Below are 25,293 nucleotides of genomic sequence, written 5' to 3' on the forward strand. Positions count from 1 at the left end.
GGATCCTATTTGGAACCCAAGGTGTGGCCAATGGCCCACCATGATTCATATGTGTAATTTATGATGGGGTCATTCTCCATAGACCCCACCATGATGTTTATTTGATAATTAATGTGTAGAGGGTCATCTAGACCTTGATTTTATGGTGGGGATGGTATCCCCACCTTGATTTGCTCATTTAAGGGCCACACAATTTTGGAGCCCATCTTGACGTATGCATTGTATTGCAAGGGAGCTCATATTGGTGGAGCTCCCTCCACTACGTGATTCTTCCTCTTCCTCTATCTCCCTCTTTTCCTATTGATAGCCCACCTTGATGATGTATGTAATTTACTCACGCTGTCCCATTGTGGGATGCCCCTTGCTGTCCAAACTAGGGCCCACATTGTAACCACCATCTAGCCCCGATGAAGGGAAAACACAAATATTAGTTTGATTTGAAGTGGGGTGGCCCACTCACGTGGACCCCCACCATGATGTGTATCTTATCCATGTCATCTTACTACTGGGCAAGGCCCACCTTACTGCCATTCATAGGGCCTGCATGACCGGTCAGTCATGCAGGCCTGGTTGAAAGGAAAACACCAATATCAGCTTGATCATGGTGCTGGTGGGCCACGCACACGTGGACCCACCCTGATGTATGCATTTTATCCTCTCTGTTTGTTTGTGGGATGTCCAGCAGGATCAGCAATCAGCAGTGCTGACCATCCAACAGGTGGGACGATGTGACTCACCCTGATATATATTTTATCCACACCATCCAGCAGGTGGGACGGTGGGACCCACCATGTATGTATTTTACCCACACCGTCCAACAGGTAGGACGGTGGGACCCACCATGATGTATTTTTACCCACACCATCCAGCATTAGGCCCACGCTGCTAGACAGCAGTGGGCTGATGCTCACCATTGAAACCTCCTTGGCCCACTGTGCTGTTTGTGGGAGGCCCAGCAGCCTGGCCCACTTCCTAGGTGGCCTACATCCAGTGGGACCCACCATGTATGTGTTTTATCCAGGCCGTCTATTAGCCAAACCACCTAGCAGGCCAGGACGCTACTGGGCCAACCGCTGGTGGGCTGGCCGTCCACCAGCTGGCCCACCTGATGTAGGTATTCTATATCTACACTGTCCATGTGATGAGGCCTAATGTGATGTATGCAAGCCCATTGTGATGAAGCCCATAGAGATGTGATGGGGCCCATTGTGATGTGACAAGGCCCACTATATGTATGAATTTTATCTAGGTTACTCATCTGTTTAGACGCCATCAGATCCAGTATATATGTTAGGACCGTAGTAAGAGTCCTTTGGTAGAATTAGGCATCTTGCCACCAACTCACACCCGTCCCTGGAATCAACCATAATAGAGATTAGGCTCATTTCTATAACCATAGGTATCAATGCCATCGTACGCATCATCAATGAAAGGAAGACCAATGTATTGGGAGATCGTATCCCATTTCATGTCAAGGATAGGTTCCAAATTACACCTTGTCCCGACAGACGAATTAGGACAGAGATTCTTGAGCCTTAAGAGTAGAAATAAATTTTAAGGGGGGTAGAACACTATGAGCCCGATCTAGTTAGGTCGGCTAGTGCTTTCATTTAAATCAAAGTGGTGCAGTGTAAGCGTGGTGGACCCCTACCCCACTGGCCCAGGATCGAAGGAAATTGATCTAAGATACACGTAAGGTTAGGTCACTAAATCGGATCTGAATCTTCCTTAGAATGTCAATAGTGAAGTCATTAAAGGAAAGCAATTAGGGTTCAAGTGTTAAACCAATTCATGTTAAGGAATAGGCCTAAAATAGGAACGAGCTGAATTACAATAGCCAAGGTCAGTGCATCCACTAATGTACTCATTGAATATGGACCCCATAGGAGCCTTAGCCAATTTCAAGGTGAGAATGTTTTACGGAGGTTAGACTAAAATGCACCAAACTAGCATAGATAGTATACACCCTACCATGCATATAAACTTGAAATCAGTAAAGCTTAGGTGAAAGGAATAATAGAATCTTTACTCATTACCCTTAGCCTAAGGGGGGTAGATTGTAACATCCCGGATTTTTGTCAACCTAGAGTTAGATGTCCGTAGGCAATGGGTCAACCATAACACTCTCAAAGCTCAATCCCAAAGCGTAAAGTTCTTTTTTAACCCTTTTCCTTCAAGATCTCATCTTTCACCATCCTATCCTTCAAATTTTTCTAAGCACATTTATAATACACACCAATCCTAGGGTATAAATGATGGAGAACAATACCAAAACTAAAACTTACCATAAATAGTAACTAAATGGATAAAATAGGTTTTTGACCCTTATCCTTTTGGAATATAACAAAATAGATAGGTTAATTAGATATATTAGTTTCTCTTACCCCAAAATCATATATTGTACGTCGCGTAACTCATTCCCGTTTGCAAATGAGACCCGATAATGCCTCAACAGACTCGTAGGCCCAAACGACTCAATTCGGGGGGACCCGGGGTGGGTCCCACATCTTTTTGGCAACTCGGGGGGGGGGGGGGGGCCTGGAGCGAACCCTCGCCCATATGTCCAGTGACCGGCAAGGGGCTTGCCAGTTTGGCGAGGCCTCGTCCGTACAACGGATTGGGCAGCCTGTTTTCTGTAATTTTTCTACGCATTTTATCCAACTTTGAAAAATCATATCTCTCTCGTTATAACTCCAATTTAGGTGATTCAAAAATAAAATTGAAGCTAAATGAATCTAGTTTTATATAAAAATATGTGAAAATATAATAAAATATTTAATATAGTTTAAAGTAGGTTGTTGTGACAACTATCCAAAAATCACTTGTTGGACAGCTGCTGCTTCTGGAATTTTGAGAATTTTTCTACAACACAAAATCTCATGAAATTTGGTGGAGATGGGGAAAAATTGATGATGAACTATACAAAAAATAATTAAAATAATATAATGACTAGAAGTACCAAAACGGGGCATAGAATGGCCCTAGGACCGTATTCTGCCATAATTAGGGTAGAATTTGGTTAAGTACTAAACTGAATACTCAGTAGAATTAGCTTGAACTACTTTAAATATGAACTACAAGACCCAAAATCAGTAGGACCGCTAATGCTACGTTACCTAGAAACCTAGGATTCAACTCTAAACCCAATTGCTCTCGGGAGTACTTTGAAACTTCATATTGGACCTGTACCGCACGTCGAAAGTCCGATAGTGATGAACTTAGACAATTATGACCATCTAGTTGGACTTGACAATCACCTTAAAAATTAAGTCCAGATGATGTCCTGAGACGATTTGCTTGAGTCCGGAGTGAAGAGTGTGAGAAAGGTGAATTTATTTAGAAAATAAATATGAATTTAAGTAATCTGAGTCATGTCGCTTGCACACTATTTATAAGCATTCTGACCATTGGATTCTGACCCAAATTCACTCTCGGATTAGGGAAGATGGCCCACACGTGCCAAAGTGCTTGTGGCCCTGATCGAGTTTCGGTGACCGTTGAACTGAAATTGGTCCGCCATGGACCATCTGGAAACCTGATCAGACTGAAAACTTAACTTGCTTAAGATCCATTATTAGTAAGCTTAAGTCCGACCGCATTCAGTAAAAGGACCTCCAGAAATGCTCCATTGGATCGAAATAGACCCGATTTGGTTATAACCTAAGTATACCTTGGCCGTAGGGCTAATTCCATCAATTTTAGGCCTATATAAAGACCTTAAACCCTCACTCTCTAATTCCATACGAATTTTCCAAACCCTAGCTAATAGAGAGAGAGGAAGAGAGAGAGAAGTTGGTGAATCATCTTGGAATTCCTTCCAGTTACTCTGCGTACCTAACCCATCGCTTTTGAATCGTTATCTCGACGATTCTAATCTCATTTTTGGGTAAGTCAATTAAACCCTAACCTATTTTGGAGCTTAAGATAGTCTAAGTGTTGATGTAGCTAATTTAATTCATGCCTTAGGTTATCTAGTCGCCGTTGACGAAGACTTATCATCCAAATCAGATCCGTTGCGCACTTTCTAGTTTAAGGTGCGGACTATATTCGTATAGGTTATGGTTTTCAAAGCTTTCAATGTCAGTAATGATTTATTACTGACGTGGGTGCCATTTCACATGCCAAATGCAATATCTGTTTCATTTTACGTATATCGATAGTCTATGTTGTAAGTAGTGTGATTCATGTGTTTGTTGAAATGTTTGTATGCATTTAGAATTTGGCGTTGTGCTTGCCATGATTAATTATCATAGGAATATGATTGTTATTTATGCGACAACTCCTTATCAAAAGGATTTGCCCTAATATATGCTATGGCCGACATATGTGTTGTATGTTGCCAAGTGTAGGCTAAGTGTTTGTGAAAATGTCTGAATGACTTCGTATTTCGTAAGGTGTGAACCATTCAACAGTTGAGATATGAAATCCCAATTACCTTACTTATGTATACTTTTTCCTCCATGAATTTCTTAGTCTAATTATCCATGTTCCCTATGTGTATGATTTCCTCCATGCAAGTTGTTACTTTTACCGCTTTACTTATGAAATGCATGTGTATGGATTCTCGTTATCATGTATCTTATAATATGTTTGCTATTATGGTTGAATGTGTATGGGGCCACGTTATGGTCCAGGCAATCGGTAACAGCATTGAAATCGTGGCTGAGATTCATTCACCACGTAGGACGTGTTTGACGAACCCGAGTCGTATTAGGGTTGTCGGCAGTGGTTTGGCTACACGGAGTGTTTGCGTACTTCATGTCGTTCAACTCAACGTGCACTCGTGCTAGTCGAGCTCTTCAAGTAACCCGATTGGCTTGATGCATGTTCACCATGTATGGATGCTACTGTTTGAATCTAGGGTACCAAACTTACCAATGCAAATTCCGTTAACCATGGTACCTCGATCCACTAAGACTCATGAGCCGGGCATGGTGGTATGGGACACCGTGGTCGAGCTGTTAGCCTACGCTGGGGTGACGAGCCTCCCCGTAGTGACCAGTGAGCAAACCAGACTCGTGAGGCAATTATGGTGGTATGGGACACTATATTTGTGTTGTCGGCCTACATTGATTGGTGACGAGCCATTTGTAGTGACCTCGAGCTTACCTTAATACTGCATTGAGGTGACGAGCCTTAGTGTAGCACAAAGGTATGATTAGGCATGCATTGATTGGTGACGAGCCCTTTGCAGCTACCTAGAACTATATGATCGTATGAGATTGTCTGGGACTGACGACCCTAGAATGGATCACTATTTAGGAATCGATATAAGGAAGGTACCTTAGCTTCCCAAATCCTGTTGTATGAAAAGGACTAATAATAACTTGGTAATCATGTTCATACACCGCATTGCATGTGCCTTGGTGTTGTGGAGCACTGCGGGAGGTTGTCATGCATACCATAAGATGAAGATGATGAGGGAGTGCAGGCGAGGGCATGCATCACTTCTACATATATCCTTGTGTTAACAAGAGTAATTAGGATATGTTTGATTGTACTGCTTTATCATTACTACTTGATCGAATTGATAACATGTTAACTTTTACTGTATAGTTCCACTGAGTTGATCACTCACTCCCATGTTCTGGGACGGTGTTAAACACTAACCAGACTATCTTAGATGCAGATGATGATGCAACCCATGAGGCAGAGTAGGAGTTTGAGGATGATGAGGAGGCGTTCTCCTTTATGCAGTTCTCAGGCAGGTTCATGTGAGCCGTGTCCTGAGCTACGGGGATTCAGGGCTTATTTTATAATGGTTTATTTCATTTTGACACTTATATTTTAAAACAAACACTTGTAATTATGACGTAGTAGAGCATACATATCTCAAGGACTTATATTGATATATATATATATATATATATATATATATATATATATATATATATATATTCCTTTGGCTTTCCGCTTACATATTTTACCGGTCCCTGGATTATGTTTGCAGTTTTGGCTTAATCTACTTCATGTTTTATGCACTAATACAGACAGCATACATTCATCATTACATATGTTGCATAAGTGATGTTTTGGAACTCGGGAGCTGAGATATGCTCGACCCCCAATTTTCAGGGCGTTACAATATAGCTGGGCTGACCATCCAAAGTGGCCCACTGTATTGTATTTGTTTTACATCCATGATGTCTATCCATTGTAGGGCCTATTGATGATGTGTGGGGCCCTCACACCTTTCCCCAGTTCAAATGCAACAGGTCCAGAAGTCAAATGGATGCCCACTAGCAGATTGATGGGCTAGGCGTCCACTGTGGGGTTCCCTCGTGTGGCTCATCATGATGTATGTACTATGTGCACACTGTCCATCCTTTTTTCAGCTACTTTCAGGGACGTGGGCCCCATTGTCTTGTAAGGCCCACCTCAATATATGTGTTGTTCATCCATTTCAAGGCCATGAGGTTGCCTTATGAGGTTCACCATGATGTATGTGTTATATACACACCATTTATCCATTTTTTAGGCCATGGGCCCCACTGCCTTAGGAGGCCCACCATGATGTACATGCTATACACGCCGTCCATCCACTTTCCAGATAGTTTAAGGGTCTTGGGTCCCATTGAGAGTTAGATCCAAATCCCAAGCAGACCGCACCATAGGAATAGTGGTGGTTAAATGTCCACCATTGGAAACTATTTAAAGACCCACTATTTCATCTCCCATCCTTTCTTTCACCCAATTGTGGGTAGGATCCCACATGTGTGATAGGCAGACCATGATTTGGGCCCCCATTGATGTTAGTGATGCCCATCTCCCCTTGTTGGGCTATCCCAAACCCTTGGGCCCCCATTGATAATAGTGCTTCCCACCATGCCCTGTACGATTGTCAAACCTTGAAGCCCACATTATGTTCATACCAGGCCTTCCATAGAAATGTGGCCCACCTAGATACATGTTTTGCCCAGGTTTAATGACCATACCCAAGACCCACTTAGGTGTTAAGCAGGCTACCCAATCCATTTGGAAGGGCACATAGTCTTAGATGTATGAACTCCACCAAGCCCACTTTGTGTATGTATCGGGCCCTATAAGAAAGCTTAGTTTATTCATGATAAGAGATTGCGAAAGCCTAATTATTCACCCTGTTAGCTCACCCCGTGAACTCACCTTGTTGTATACCCACTTTACTCACCACGAGAGATGTATCCTACCTTTGTACCTCATTTGCTAGGACCTCGTGACATGTATATATCATCCACACCATCTATCTCCTTGTTGAGACAAGTGTGAGGTCCATCCTTGACATTAGTGTATCATCTAGGCCATCTACTGTCTGGAGGAGAGTGCATCATCACCCCTTACCATAGATGTAAGAATATGTGGTATCAGATTTGGTATATCCACTGTGTGGAGTCTATCTTGATGTATGAGCTTATCTTATCGAGTATTGCATGATATATCTGATAACATGCTAGTATACTTAGTCTAGTAGTATACACTGAAAACATGCTTAGTATGAAATCATGGCATATGCCCATACGCATTATTTGTATGCATGTTGTGAGGAATGATTGATCATAACATTTGCCATTGGGCTGAGACATTTAGAGGACTCCTTGTGAGACGAAGTTGTCCCACTTGATCGTGCGGTACGCGCAGGCTTGATGCATGACTAGATGATATGATTTATGCATCTCGCATTTTGTGTGACATGATCACTTTATGCCCTAATGATATCAGGGTTGTGTCCTCCACATGCATATCATCGATGATCAAATGGGATACCAGAAATATTTGGTTCTAGCATATGGGCATTTAGTATGTCCGTGGGTGAAAGTCCCTAAACCCTCTTGGTACTAAAGGATGCTCCAACACCAAGACCGGGTGGATAACATGAGCGCCTGAGTGCAGAATACCAATAGGCAGTGTCTCTCACTGATCGTGGTCGGTTGGAAGGGGGTATGGCCTTATCCACCCGAGGGTAAGGGGTTGTAAGCTAGGTTGATTTGACCAGCTCGTAAATGGGTCCACTATCGGCGAGCGAGGTAGGTATTAGCAAACTACTAGCCAGGTAGGTAGTGAGGTCTTTTCCACTCAATTGGTTGTGCAGCTAGTGTGGAGTGTACTAAACGCCGGTGATATCCTAGAGATGAGCTGTACTGAAATGTGGATATGTTCAACATTTGACTCATTCATTCATTCATTCACTATCCACTCAGGCTAGTGGCATGTAACTAAATCATTATGTGTACCTTCGTAATGGCCATGATTTCGGTTAGGTGCATAATTAACCTGAGATCAGGAGTTTACCACGTGGAGTCTAGCTATCCAAATTCAGGTATGGGACTAGTTTGGATAGAAGCCCTTGTGATGAACCCCATGGTTTGCGATACCACGTACTATCATCCCAACTACACACACCAGCCTTGTCATTTCTTTTACATTATGTAGCCTGGATATGACTAATCGTATTTATGGACTTATCAGGATTTGCATATTGTACGCATCCTTAGTATATGACATTTGGCTTACTATGTCTTGCATCGCATATTCTAGATTAAACTGATGGTATTCATGGACTTGCCAGTATTTTCGCTAACTCTGATATTTATATACTTAGCACATGCATTACGCACACACGCACCACCCTCTGAGCTTCTTTGTAAGCTTATGCACAACTGTTGCGTGTAGGTGATGTTAAGTTGCAGTAGCGTTAAGGTAGGAGCTGGTGGCAGATCGTTTTAGAGATTTTCTTATTTATGTAATTCCCTTTAAGCACTGTAATCTAATGTTTTTATTAATGGATATGTTGTGATAATGTTGTTCTTATGTTTTGGGAATACTTGTGGTTATACTTCTCTTTAAAAAAAAATCACACTGAAAATCCTGCTTATAGGACCCCAGGATCGGAATCTAGCATATGGGCATTGGGAACCGAGAATGGGGTACTACAGAGCCTATTGGAACCGAATTTGGTGATCAGGAACTTTGTGAGCCCGGTTGCCAAGTTTGGGGTGTGACACATTCTTCAAAAATCATTTACACCAGGTCAGAAATTCCTTTTGTACAATTCTTAGTTACATCTTTTTCTAGGTAAACTCCAATCTCGTTGGACAGGCCCTTTCATTGTTACTAATGTCTATCGTCATGGGGCCATCGAGATTCGGAATCCAAACAATGGCAATGCCTTCAAAGTGAATGGACATCATTTAAAGCCATTTGTTGAGAAATTTGATTCAAAGGACACGTCCATACCTCTGACTGATCCTATTTACCAGGATTGACCTCCTAGTCTGATGGAGGTATAGTTAGGTTTACTGCTTTCTGCTGTTTAAGATAGTTTTCTTTCTGTTGTTTAGGATAGTTTACTTACCGTTTGTTTAAGTTTTTTTTTGTGCTAACCCATCTTCACATGGAGATCATTGGAAAAGCCTTAAAATTCCTTCTTCAGGTATTATCTTTCTATCACTTCCCTTTTCTTTTCATTACCTCTTTTGCATTACATGCTTATTTCTTTTACATTGAGGATAATGTAGATTTGACATTGGGGATGGGGGATTAGGTAAACTAATCAGTGTTTTCTCAGTTTTGAGCAAAATTTTGAAAATTTTCAATGTTTCAAGTTAAAATCTGTTTGGGAAGCAATGAATTATGTATTTAAGTATGCTTTAAGTATGATGACAATGTAGAGATTGAATTTTGAATTGTTGGAGTTTGATCATCTAAATAATATATTAATTATGATTCTTGTGCTCAATTGATTTAAAGGAAGTTTGAATGTCAGGTTAATCTAAATCACGAGACACATTCAATTTATTTTCTGTGAATAATGCTAGAATTTCTTACTATTAGTATATGAATCATTGACAGATGGTGAGAATCAAGTCTGGAGAATTTTATTCACCTTAAAAGAAAAAAAGAACCAGTTAAAAAACAGGAGATCAATAAAAAGGTCATGTATAGTGAAAAGACTGAAAAAGACTGAATGAATACAAATGACCGGCGATATAAAATCAAAAATTGGAAAAGAATGAGAAGGGGATAAGTTCAAAATCAGTGCTTGAGTTCAAATCAATCTTGAAGTGATGAGTATGGCTAGCAGGATGAAAAGATAGTATGTTTATTGGAAGTAAGTTGATTTTCATCGAGCACATTGAAGAACATGATATCTAGACTTATACTTTGATTCGATTGATAAAGAATCTATTTGATAGATCACTTATATGATTCAGCTCTAGGTTTTCAAAATCTCATTTTCTCACCTTAATTCTACCCATTCATACTTGGGTGCATAAAAAATTATTTTCTTAAAGAGGTTTTGGACATTGAGCATTGAGGTTTATTTCATGCATACCTTACTTGGGACTAACCAAATACTGGTTGGGGATTGTGTTAAGGGTCAAATATTGCATATTATCCCCCATTTATACCTTGGTTTTATGAACATGATAATGTTTAATGTTATGTTTTATGCATGTTTGTGTTGCAAGGTGAATCTGAGGGCTTGGATTGAAAAGAATACTAAAAGTATAGATTTAATGCTCAAGAATCACCAAGGCAAAGGTGGGATCTTAGGAGACCAAGAACGGAGAATTTTCATGCCAAAGATCCAAGGAAACTAAGTCCAAAGGATAGAGAAAATATTAGCAAAAGCACAAGTTAAAGAGCAGAAAAATAGCACATTTCGATGCCACCTAAGCCAATTTCGGTGCCACTGAAAGTGCACAAAACAGTCCAACAAGAAAATAACTTAATTCAGTGTCACCTAAGCTTAATTCGGTGCCACTGAAACCAATTCCAGTAACAAATTTGGTGCCACCTTTTGCCACCTAAGTACTCTGCATATACAATTTCAAACACAGATATGATTTCGGTGCCACCAAACCAACTTCGATGCCATTGAAATTGCGCAGAGTTATTACGCGAGGCCACCGCAGATTGCGTAATTTGAGGCAATTTGTAGAAATTCCAAGTTGATGTGTAAAAGGGGGATTCACAACTATAAATAGGAGTCTTTACGACATTCCTAGACATCTTCTAGGGTTCAAGGAGTGGAGCGAAAGGGTGGAACCACCATCCAAGAGCTTTCTTCTTCATTCTTTAGTTTGTTTTTATGTTTTTCTTAAGAGATATTAGTTCAATCATGTCTATGGTTAGCTAAACCTTTTAGCTAGGGCTAAGAGGTGAAGCTTGTAGTGTGATTGAGATGTTTACTTTTCTTTAATTTATGTTTATGTTTGAACTTCATTGAATTCTAGTTGATTCTAAGGAATATTTTCTGTTTTTAATGGCTTGTTGTGACTCAAATTACTATAGATCTGCAATAGCTTTAAATATCTTATTTTCTATTTAAGATTGTGGATTTGGTAAATCCTTTTGTTTACCATCTTCCCATGGCATGGTTGGGTAATGGAATCCCTTCCAATTCACCACAATTCTCCTGCATTGAGGCTAGATTAATGAGAAGTTTAGAGATTTGACTATCTCCTCTTCCAACTAGATAGGATAGGACTCTGATTCTAGTTGGATCTCTTGAATTAAGTAAGGTAGGATCTCAATTGCTACAACTAGATCCTTGGCACCCTAGTTCCCACTTTTAATTGGTACTTTACTCATTAGTCAAAATTTCTCATTTAAATTCAGATTTCTGCTTTAGTTCTTTATCTAGTTCTAGTTCCAGTTAAATTTAGAAGACATACAAGTTTAGTCCCTGTGGATTTGACCTCGGTCTTACCAAGATTATTACTACATCGCAACCCTATACTTAGGGTTGTGAACACTTGACAATCTTAAACTTGTGTAGAAAAGATGTGAACAAAAGAGCCTTGTGCTGAATTGGGAAAATGTCATTTCATGGTTCAAAAGGGAATAGTCCTAAGACATATCATATCGTCCAATGGAATTGAGGTATACAAATCCAGAATCAATTCAATCTCTAATCTACCTCCACCCATAAGCATACGCAAAGTGCAATCCTTCTTAGGATACACCGACTTTTATATAAGTTTCATAAAGAAATTTAGTCTTATCCCTGGTCCTTTATGTAATCTTCTTCAAATGGATACTTCCTTTGAGTGGAATGAGGAATGTGTTAAAGCTTTCACCAAGCTTAAAGGTATGTTGACTAGTGCACCCATTATGCAACCACCCAATTGGAGTTTACCTTTTGAGATTATGTGTGATGCGAGTGATTATATTATTGGGGTGGTGTTGAGCCAGAGAAAAGAGAAGCGGCCTTATGTTATTTATTAGGCAAGTAGAACTCTAAATTTTGCCTAAGTGAACTATTCTACTATGAAAAAAGGAACTCTTATATGTAGTGTTTGCTTCGGACAAACTTAGGTCCTACTTAATAGGATCCAAGATCATTGTGTTCCCAGATCATGCAATACTAAAGTACCTTCTTTCTAAGAAGAATGCTAAGCTCCGCTTGTTAAGATGGATCCTTCTTCTCCAAGAATTTGATATAGAAATACGAGATAAGAAAGGAGCGGAGAATGTAGTGGCCGACCATCTCTCTAGGCTTGTCATATCAGATTTCATGGAGATAACTCACATTAATGACATATTCCCTGATGAACAATTATTTAGAGTCTCCAATTACCTTGTTATGTTGATATTACTAATTATCTTTCCACAGGTACAATTCTCACCTATTAGACTGTGCAAGATAAAAAAAGAAGTTTTTCACTGAAGTTCGTAAGTTTATCTGGGATGATCATTATTTGTTTAAATATTGTCGAGATCAAATCATTAGGAGATATGTTCCCGATAATGAACATCATAGTGTCATCTCCTTTTGCCATTCTCACACATATGGTGGGCACTTCTCGGATAAAAAGACCACAGTAAAAATTCTGCATTGCAGTTTTTACTAGCCCACTATGTTCAAAGATACACATGAATTTTGTAAAGCATGTAAGCGTTGTTGGAAATTGGGAGGATTGTCCCATAGAAATATAATGCTATGAAACCACATTCTTATCATTGAAGCATTTGATTGCTAAGGCATCGATTTCATGGGGCCATTCCCCCAATCCTTTAAAAATATTTACATCTTGCTCGTTATAGATTTTCTCGTTTAAATTTTGTCTCCAAGTAGGTCGAATTAATTCCATGCTGAAATACTGACTATTGCACAATCATTAAGTTCTTAATAGAAAATATATTATCCAAGTTCAAAACACCTTGATTCATCATAAGTGATGAAGGATCTCACTTTTGCAATAGGCCATTCGAGGCTTTGATGAATAAATATGGTATTTCTCATAAAGTGAGCACCCCCTATCATCCTCAGACAAGCAGTCAAGCTAAAATTTCAAATAGGAAAATTCAACAAATTCTTGAGAAAATGGTTAACCCGGATCGTAAAGATTAGTCACTTAGATTAACTGATGCATTATGGGCTTACCATATGTCATACAAAACCCTTATTGGGATGTCTCCGTTTAGACTTGTCAATGGGAAATCTTGTCACTTGCCTGTTGAGTTGGAGCATAAAGTGTATTGAGCAATAAAAAATTTCAATTTTACTCTTGACAATCCCGGCTCACTGCATAAATTACAATTAAATGAACTTGAAGAAAATTGAAAAATTAAAATCTCATTGGACAAACCCCTTCAAAGTTAAAACGGTCTATCCTCATAGGACTATCGAGATAGAAAACCTGATGAATGGTAATATTTTCAAAGTGTACGATCATCATCATAAACCATTTAAAGAGAAATTCAATTCAGATGATATGTCCATCTCTCTGATTGATCCTGTCTATCAGGATTGACCTTCTAGTCTGATGGAAGTCCATTCACATTTATTGCTTTCTTAGGATTAGGATAATTAGAATTGTTTTAGTTTTGTTTTTGTATAGTACAAATCCCTTTAGATGATGAAGACTTCATACTATTTCATTACTCTTCCTTAGGTATTATCTTTCTTATTCACTCTTCTTTTATTTTTGTTGTCTCATTATATGATTATTACATATCTTTTACATTAAGGACAATGTAGATTTTAGGTTAGGGGTGAGATTAGGTGAACTAATCAATGTTTTCTGTGTTGAGCAAAAATCTTTTAAAATTTTTTAAAATTTTCAATTTCAAAACTCTTTTTGAATATTGATATTCCGTGTAGTTGAATACATTTGAGTATTTTGATAAGATATAGAATAACTTTTGAAAATCTAAAGTCTAGTTAATTATTAAACTTTTGAATAAGTTCTTCTAATAAATTGATTAATATAAAGTTTAAACACCAATCGAGTCTAGCTTAAAATTCACATCTAATTCATATTCTATGAAGTTGACTTAAACTCCTAGTGTTAGCTTGATAATTACTTAAAATTGTTAGGAACTAAGTCTGGAGATCCTTATCTACCTCAAGTATAAAAAGAAGATGAAAATGACCTGCTAAACAAATAGTGAAATCGAAAATGGCTACCTATTATATGTGCTTCAATGAAAAAATCAATGAAAAAGAAGGAAAAGAATAAAAATAGTGTGAAATCCATCGATATAAAATTGAAAAGCTAGAAAAAATAAGTGAAAAAGAGAAATGTTTGGAATTAGTAACTTGTGTTTATTTGTCTACCTTGAAGTAATTATTATGGTTAATGTTATGAAAAGAAAGTTAACTTTTATGGAATATAAGTTGGAAGCCACTAAGCACACTAGAAACTTGATCTTTGGATACATTATATGAATGAATTGTTTGAAGGAAAACTTAGTTCAATTATTTACTAATGATATTAGGTTCTAGATTATCGATGTTCATTCTTATAGCTTTAAATTTTACTTCTATGTATAGGATTGCACAAAATGTTGTTTTCTGAGGAAGGTTTGAAATTTGGAAGTTTGGAAGATTAGTTTCCACATGTTTTATTCGAAACTAGCAAAATGCTGGTTGGGGGGTGTTGAGTGTAAAATATCATATATTTCCCCCTTGTTATGCATTGGTTTTATTAACATGGATGTGCTTAATTGATCTAATTACACATGTTTTCTCTTGTAAGGTGATTTTGAGAGCTAAGGAGAAAAGGATGCTTAGAGCATGGATTTAATGCTCAAAGAATTACCGAGGATTGCATCTATAGAAATTAAGATTGAAGAATTCAAAAATCTAAGATCGAAGGAAACCAAGTGAGCAATAAAGAAAACTGAGGAATTGAAGAGCAGGAAATCGGAACAGTAGAAATCGACCATTTGATGCCATCGATGACACCTTCTGTCAGGCCCATGTCGTAGTGACCGTTTCATTTCTTAAGATCCCGCGATCCACCCCATCAAATTCCGACAACCCGCGACCCGTATATAGCATTTGCACGCGACCTTAAGTCACATCTTGTAAACCCGAGTCGACTCAACCCGAGACCTATGCCATTGCGACCGTGTCATCGCCCCAGTTCCAACGTCACGTCTCGTGCATCAATCCGATGTTTAGATAGTGAGATCCGACCCTCACATTATCCAGACCATTGATCATGCATTGTAGGACCCATGGTGTCCACGCCCATTTCCCTAGGCAATCATGTGGGTGATGTCACCCTTGTTAATGTAGGATGACATCATCCTACTCCCTTAGCCTCATGCTTCTTACAAAGTAATGATGACCCTAGTCATGCTTCTCTTAAACCCAAATCATTTCCTAGCTAGGAAAGAGAGACTAGCTATCATCATTACCTCTCTCTCTCTCTCTCTCTCTCTCTCTCTCTCTCTCTCTCTCTCTCTCTCTCCCTCCATCTCTCTCTTTCCCTCTTTCATTCTCACATTCTAGCAAGTCCTTGGACATCTCAAGCTCTCCAAAAATCCAGCCCCTTGCATGCTCCTATACCCCCTCATCTAACCCTCCAAACCCAATCTCAACCATTGAAACATCATCCTTGGCCCACTAGGATCCCATTGGTGGAAGGAGCTTGCTCTCTCTCTCTCTCTCTCTCTCTCTCTCTCTCTCCCCCTACATCTCCTATTTTATTTTCCTGATGATCATGGCCCATCTGATATGCTCGGCACATCTAGAACGTCCAACAAGGTGGGACACCCCTGCTGTCCCATTTTCTGGACACAGGCCGGCCTACCTTGCTACCCTATCTTGCATGCAAAGGTCTGATGCATGTGGACCTTAGTCTAAGTGTGTGGGGCCCATCTAGGTGGTCCAATCTTGATGTGCATGGTATTATTTATATTTTTCCGGCAAGCTTTTAGCCTGAAATTGGATAGCAACATGTTGCTATCTAGATTTTTCTCTAGGCCCATTAATGTTTGTAGAGGAGTTTACCTTGCATTTACCTGGGATTTATGTGTTGGGATGATGCATGTGGACCCCACCTTGATGATCATCAGCATCAGGCCCCACTGACCTATGTATTTTTCATCCTGGCCGTCCATCTGTGGGTCCAACCATGCTGATCGTTCAACAGGGTTGTCCCACCTGGACGATCGGCTTTAGGGCAGGGAAAACACAAATATCAGTTGATCCAAGACTTTGGTGGGCCACCCACGCGGACCCCATCCACGTGGCCCACTCGATGTATGTGGTGTACCTACACCGTCTAGCAAGGGGCGGTCAGTCCCACACGGCATATAGTTGTTGTATTGACATCAGCAAGTTCTGTGGGCCTAATCATGAGGTATGTGTTATACACAATTGTCCGTCCATTTACTGGACGGTGGGACCCAGCTGCACATGTGGGACCTCCATCGTCTAGCGGGGACGTGGCCCCCACCTTTGATGTATGTGCCTTATATCTGCACCATCCAGCTTGCTGGACGGAGGGACCCACCTTAATATATGTGTTTCTCCACGCCGCCCTCCATTGCAGGACGTGGGACCCACCCCACACGTGTTGCACGTGTGGGGGTGGGGCCCACCTTGATGTATTGTATATCCACACCGTCCATCAGGTTAAGACGATGGGGAACCCATCCATGATGTATGTGCTTTACATCCTCGTTGTCCATCCCTTGGACGTGAGGCCCACCTTGATGTATTGTTTATGCCTTCCAGTCCCCTGGACGTGGGACCCATTTGATGCATCTTTCATCCTTAGCTGTCTAACCCTTTAACCTTCAAATTGACTGGACTGCTGCTGGCACAAAAGTCCAGTAACAGGCCCACTTCCTTGTATGATGTACACTACCATGTTGAACAAAATTTGGGCCCCTTTGATGCCTTGTTAGGCCCACATTTCATCAGATTGTGTAAGGGCCAGATTGCCCAGATTTTCTAGATGTTTAATGGGCTAGATGGGCCGAATATCTAGCCTTAGAATTCCTATAGTAAGGTGTTATTCATCCATTATGGTGGACTTCATGGGATGAATTGTGAACGACTAAGTTGAGTATATTGTACACTTGGCCCAACTATATTTTTGGGGCATATGAACTGCCCAAAGAGGCTCACCATGTTGGAAGTGCTAGACGAAGCCTACCTCAGCATTTTTTGGGGCTTTGGACTACCCTATGTGGCCCACCTTGATGTATGTGGGCTATGGGCTGACCAAAGAGGCCCAATATTGAAGTATGAGATAATATGAGAAGAGCCCATTTATTTTCTAGCCATTATGAGGGCCACGGGCTGTTTTATTAGGCCTTTGCATAAGGCCCATTTGTTGAGGCCCATTATGATGTGTATTAGTCCCTTGTGTGAGGCCATGGGCCCTCCTATATGCTTGGCTCTATGTGGGCCACTCCTTGGGAGCAATGTTGGTTAAATGTCCACATAGAATGGGTAATGATGGTTAAATGTCTACGTCGTGACCTTCCCTTAGGCCCATTGTTAGGCCCATCCTCATCCTTCTCTAAATGGGTTGACCCAAAGCATTGGGCCCCATTGATATTTGCGTGATCCATCTATTCACATTGGGCTAACCCAAGATGTTGGGCCCCCATTGGTGGTTAAAGGATTGTTTTTAATCTTGGAGTCCATCTATGACTTATTTGGGCCCCCTAGGGAATCTAGCGGGCTATATGATAGTATGGAGAAGGAAGCCCGTTCCGAATCCTTAGGAATATAAGTAGGCCACCTAAGCCCGACCTTGATATGAGGAGCGTTCATCATCATCGTAAATGGAGGAATCCATGCTATTAGATTTGCTATATCCATAGTTGAGGACCGACCTTCATGTTATGGGTCTGCTGTCCATCTATGGACCCTGCCTTGTATATATGTCGATTATCAATATCGATTATGAGTTTGTGATAGCATAACATCATGATACATGCCCATACGCATCATCTGCATGCTTATTACGAGGAGTGACTAATCATAGCATTATGCCATTGGGTAGGTTATTTATGGGACTCCCTGATAGGCGGAGTTGTCCCATATGAGTGCACGCTATGAGCCAGATTGATGCATGACTGGATTGTGTGACTCATGCATCATGCATTGTGTGTTATGATTACTGTTCACCCTAGGGATGTCAGAGTTGTAGCCTCCACAGGTATTGCATGGTTGGCAGGATTGGATACCGAAAATACTTGTTAAAGCACTGGGACACCATAGGTGTCCCAAGGTGAAAGTCCCCAAACCCTTATGGTACCATGGAGGATGCTTAATGTCTAGCCCGAGTGGATGTATGAGCGCATGAGGGCTGAATACCAGGAGGCCCCGTCTCCCACTGTGTCGTGGTCAGTTGGAATGGGGTGTGGCCTTACTCGCCCGAGGGTAGGGGTAATGCTAGGCTGAGTCTGACTAGCTCATAAATGGGTCCGCTACCGACGTGTCAGGTACATATTGGCAAACTACTAGTCAGGCGGGTAGTGAGGTCTCTTCCACTTGCATGGTTGTGCGTCCAGTGTGGGGCGACAATCTGGTGTATAGTGTGCTAGACTCGCTGATTATCCAAAGAGAACTGTACTGATATATGATGCTCCAGAGATGAGCTAGATTGATATGTGGATCCAGATGAGGATTAGTATGCTTGAGTTGTATCTTGCATATGACATTGGCTATATAGGCCATGCATCACTTCATATGGCCTTAGTGTGGCTGATAACATTCATGCCTTGCATCGTATGGCCTTGGTACGATAGATAGCATTCATGCCTTGCATTGCATAACCTTAGTATTGCTGTTAGCATTCATGGACTTACCAGCATTTCCACATTTCTCTAATATTACATACTTGTATTTCTACCTTGCACACACACTTTCACCCCCATATAAGCTTATGCATGATTGATGCATGCAAATGACGCTAGGTCGTAGCTGAGAAGGAGCTAGGAGCATGCAGCTGAACTTCTAGGGCCTTTTTATTATCTATTGTATCTCCCTTATGCATTGTACTCAAAGTTTTTTATCATAGTGACTTTTGTGATGATGTTCTTATTATTGTTTGTGGGTTATGCTTTATGCTTATTATGAAACAAATTTATATCGAAAATCCTCCTTATAGGATCCTAAGATCAGAACCTAGTATATGGGTGCTAGGAGCCGATAATGGGGTACTATATGGGCTGTCGGTGCCGCATTCGGCAATTGGAAATTTTATGAGCCCGGTTTCCGAGTTTGGTGTGTGACACCTTCGATGTCATCAAAGTAAGTATCGATGTCATCGAAGCCACCTCAATCCCATCACAAAAAATTAGAAAATTTGATTTTTGTTGCTGGACATATTTGTGCATTCTTCGATAAATGCTTTTAATATATTTCTATCAAGTCGTTGATGCTTTATGAGAGAACCAATTCAATGAAAGTTCATATCCGTTTTGACACATGAATAATATTTTAACTACTCCATAATCCAACTGGATAGGATTGGACTTTAATTCCAGCTGTGTGATCCGATTGAATTAAGTAAATTAACATTAAAGTAGCTATAAGTGGATCCTTTACACTCTAGTATATTATCTCTGATAGTTTCTTTCACAATTGCTCTCTTTAATTCAAATTATAATAGATAGTTAAATTCTAATTCTAGTTCTAACATATTCTAGAAATTGCACAATAGTAAGTCCCTGTGGGGAAGACATCGATCTCACCGAGTTATTACTACATCGCAGCCCTGCACTTGGAGTTGTCATAACAGTCATTGCTACTACTGCTTCCTTGACGGGTATTCGGGCTATAACCAGATAAAGATGGCCCTTGAGGACCAAGAAAATACCATATTCACATGTCCTTTTGGCACTTTCGCTTACCGAATGATCTCATTCAGATTATGTAATGCCCCCACCACATTTTAGCGATGCATGTTGATTATTTTTTTCTAACATGATGGGGCAATTTTTAGATATCTTTATAGATGACTTCTCTGTCTTTAGTTCATCCTTCAGCAAGTGCCTTAACACATTTAATATTGGTGCTAAAGAGATGTAAATAAAAGACCCTTGTGTTGAATTGGGAGAAATGCCATTTCATGGTTCAAAATGGGGATAGTCTTTGGACACATTATATCGTCCAATATAATGGAGGTGGATAAAGATAAAATTGACTTAATCTCTAACCTACCACCACCCAAGAGCATACACGACATGCGATCCTTCTTAGGGTATGCTAAATTCTACCAAAGTAACATAAAAGACTTTAGTCTCATCTTTCATCCTTTATGCAACCTTCTTCAAAAGGAATGTCAAAAAGCTTTCACCAACCTCAAAGGCATGTTGACAAACACTCCCATTATGCAACCACCCGATTGGAGTTTACCTTTTGAAATCATGTGCAATGCAAGTGACTATGCAATTAGGGTGGTACTAAGCTAAAGAAAAGGGAAGAAGCCCTATGTTATGTACTATGCTAATTGAACTCTAAAACCTGCCTAAGTGAACTACTCCACTACAGAAAAGGAACTCCTAACCGTAGTGTTCTCAATAGATAAGTTTAGGTCCTACTTGATACGATCCAAGATCATCATATTTACTGACCATGTGGCGTTGAAGTACCCTTCTTTCTAAGAATGATGCTAAGCCTCATTGCTAAGATGAATCCTTCTACTTCAAGAGTTCGACCTTGAAATCTAAGATAATTAAGGAGTAGAAAATGTAGTGGTTGACCATGTCTCTTGGCTTGTCCTATTTGATTCCATGGAGATGATACCTATCAGTGACACGTTTCCTGATGAACAAATTTTTAAAGTCTTCCAGTTACCTTGGTGCATGGACATTGCCAATTATCTTACCATAAGTACAATCCATACTCATTAGATTGTGAAAGATAAGAAGAAATTCTTTACTGAGGTGCACAAATTCTTTTGGGATGATCCGTTTTTTTTCAAATATTACTCAGATCAAATCATTAAAAGATATGTGCTTGATAACAAATAACATAGTGTCATCTCCTTTTGTTTTTCTTATGTGTGTGATGGCCACTTTTCGATTAAAAAGACCACAAGAAAATTTCTACTATGTAACTTTTATTAGCCCATTATGTTCAAAGATATAAACAAACTCTACAAAGCGTTCAAGTGATGTCAAAATTTGTGATTGACTCGTCAAAATATGATGTCGTTGAACCACATTCTAATCATAAAAGCATTCGATTGTTGGGGCATCGATTTCATGGGACCATTTACCCCATCTTTTAGAAATCTCTATATTCTACTCACCGTAAATTATGTCTCTAAATGGGTCAAGGCAATTTTGTGCTAGAATAATGATCATCACATGGTCATTAAGTTTTTGAAAGAAAATATTTTATCCAGGTTTAGAATACCTCAAGCCATCATAAGTGATGAAGGATCTCAATTTTGCAACTACTCGACCTTATAAAGCCACTATCAACCGAGAAGGAGATTAAACAAAGACCATGTGCAAGACTTAAAACATGATGGTGGATGTGTCTGGACCAATTTAGATGTCGTGTCAATCTCTCACGCAACCTATCTTTGGGAGTTGTCAAGCACCCTCACATTCATGTTATTCGGCTGAAACATGGATGATTCTATTCCTAAATACTTAACGGCTCGTAATGAGAAAATGTTTAGACCCGAACTATGTTGATATGTATGAGTGGGATTTTACAATATTTATAATGAAAATTTATGTTTAATAAATGCCCATGATTGTCCTTCGAGTGGTGGGAGCTCCTCATTGGAAAATGTGATGGCTCATGGTTATCGGAGTTATTAGATCATACATGCGACCGTTTTAGGTGGCACTCGAGAGATATGCACATCATTCAGCATCTTAAAAAACATTGTGTGATCCATCTATGATGTGAAGAGGATTTCCCACATGAAGATTTAGGTCAGAATTGTATTAAGCTAAGCTATTATGTCATAGGTAGCTTTAGCTTTGGAGGCAAGTCCACTAAAGGCCTCTTAGGATTACCTTCAAGGATATTTCTTTGGAGGCAACGCCCATTGGGGTTCATGTTGGCCATTTCGGCACACTCAAGCTAGTGGCGAGGAACTGCCTTGTTATCTAAGGTGGGAACCAACCATCCTTTAAGGATTGGTGGAGGTAAAAGCAATGGAGGTTAAGGATTGCAAGATGCGAATGTTGGAGGGTAGAAGAGACCAGCCGGACTTGCTCCCATGAGGACCGATTGTTGATTGGACAGGTCTTCCTAGACCATGATTGTGTGGTTAAGACTAAGTCCTGACTTCGTAAGTTCATGTGGCATGCTGAATGGAGAGGGAGCTCTTCCCTACAGGATGACAGGACGGTCATTCCAAGTTATGTTGGCATTAGAGGTTGGTATAGGAGCTTTCACTTAGAGGACCAATGGTTAGTGGTTCCATTACTGATTCAGGTTATAAGTTAGGTTCAGGGGCCTTCCTTTGGAGGAATAGTGGTTGTTTGAACCATGACCTATTTGTGTTGTAAGTTCGATTATAGGCAGGTTCAGAAGGTTGGGGGGGGGGGGGGGGATGGCTTCTCTTGAAGAATCAGAATTAGAGGGAATGGTGCCCCCTAGAAGTGAGCGGGGGGAACTCTTGATGGGCACTCGTGTCAGAGATTGATTAGAGTGGGTGAGGGGACTCTCCATAGATAACATTAATGGTGTCACGCCCCAAACTTGGAAACTGAGCTCACAGAATTCCCGATTGTCGAATTCAGTGTCGATAGCCTCCGTAGTACCCCATTCTCAGCTCCCAGCACCCATACGCCAGATTCTGATCCTGGGATCCTATAAGGAGAATTTTCCAATATACATTTATCTCATAAGAAGCATAACCAAAAGTTTACCCAAATCACAAAGGCAACATCATCATCACATATCCACTAATATAAATAGTTGAATACAGTGTTGAAAGGGAAATATACATATATCAAAAATCAAAGCTCCAGAAGACCATTGTACACTCTAAGCTCAACACTGTTGTGACCTAATGCCACCTACACGCATCTATTGTGCATAAGTTATAGAAAGCTTAGAGGGCGGTGTAAGTGTGTGTGCAAGGTAAGTGTCAAGTATGCAATATCAGAGCAACGCAAAAAATATGCTAGTAAGTCCATAAATACCATCAGCCTTATCCAGGCTATGCAATGCAAAAACATAATATGCCAATATCATATACTGAGGAAGCAATATAGAATAGTTATGTAATCGAGACATAGTAAGCCAAATATCATATACTGAGGATGCAATGCAATATGCGGTGCGAATGAAATGACTAAACTAGAGTGTGAAGTTGGGATAATAGTACTTAGTGTCACAAGCTATGGGGTTCATCACAAGGGACTTCTATCCAAACCAGTCTCATACCTAAATTTGGATTGCTAGACTCAATGTGGTAAACTCTTGATCTCAGGTTGGTCGTGCCCCAATCAAAGTCCTGGTCATTACGAAGGTATACACAACAATTAGTTGCACACCACCAGCCCAAGTGGATAGTGAATGAATGAGTAAAATGTTGAGTATGCATCTCCTGATCAATAAGTCCACATATCAATACCGTACATCTCTAGGATCATCACTAGGGTCTAGTACACTCAACGCCACCTGCCACCCCATCAAGCATATAACTGGGTAAGTGGAAGGGACCTCACTATCCGCCTGGCCAGTAATCAGCCAATATTTACCAGGCACGTCGATAGCAGACCCATTTATAAGCTGGTCAAACACAGCCAGTTATGCCTAATCCCTCGGGTGGGTAAGGCCACACCCCCTTCCAACCGACCATGACACAGTGGAAAATGCGGTAGCCTACTAGTATTCGGCACTCAAGCGCTTATGTATCCACTCGATCTAGACGTTGGAGCATCCTCTGGTACCTAGAGAGTTTAGGGACTTTCACCCAAGGATATCTATGGCACCCATGTAGAAAAAGATTTTTAGTGTCCCATCTAGTCATCCACGATATGCCCATGGAGGCTATGACCTTAATGTCGTTAAGGCGTACGGTGGTCATATCACAAAATGCGATATGCATGAGTCATAAAATCCAATCATGCATCAATCCTGCGCATACCATGCGCTCATGTGGGATGACTCCGCCCATCAGGGAGTCCCATAAATAACCTGCCATATGGCATATGCAATGGTCAACCACATCTCATAACAAACATACAGATGATGCGTATGGGCATGTATCACGATGCTATGCTATCACATACTCATAATCGGTATCGATAACTGGCACCGATAATCAACATCGATAATCAACCTCAATAATCGGCATTCGACAATCAGCATCAGCCTCGATAATCGGCACCGATAATCAGCAACACATACGTCAGCAAGTTGGTGGATCCCATATCCTCTAAATGTTGAGGATACAACACTTACATCATGAGGCCCCACCATCCATTGCTGGATGGTGGTGGATACAACACGTATCATATCAGGGCCCCACCATCCATGCTAGACGGTGGTGGGTGCAACACATGTATCATGTGGGTCCACGTAGGTGTGGCCCACCCACTATATTATATATATATATATATATATATTATAATTATTATAATTATTTTATTTTGAAAGGGGAAGGTAATGTCCAGCATCTAGGCCCGGACGGACGGCCTGAATGCAAAACACGTGCATCACGTGTGGGTCCCACGACAGTGTGGCCCACCTGTTGGATAAAGTTAATATTTGGGTTTTCCTCCCTATCCAAGCCAACCTAAAAACATGCAGCAGGGTGGCCCTGGATGATCCACCAAGGCTGTCCCACTCATAGACAGCGTGGATAACACATATATCCATCAATGGTGGGCCATCAAATATAGGAAAGAGAGAGAGAGAGAGGAAGAGAGAGAATGATGAGGCGGAGGAGCTCCGCCATTATGAGATCCCCAAGGTGGGCTATAATACAACACATATAACAAAATGGGTCCCAAATCATGTGGGCCCTAAATAAAAAATCACGATCTATTGTTATGAACACCCACCGATTGTCTTTTTCTTGGAACATTGACCTCCCAAGCTCCTAAGCTCAACCTTTAATGGTGGAAGATGGG

This window comes from Magnolia sinica, chromosome 1, assembly GCF_029962835.1.
Source record: "Magnolia sinica isolate HGM2019 chromosome 1, MsV1, whole genome shotgun sequence".
Taxonomy (NCBI): Eukaryota; Viridiplantae; Streptophyta; class Magnoliopsida; order Magnoliales; family Magnoliaceae; genus Magnolia; species Magnolia sinica.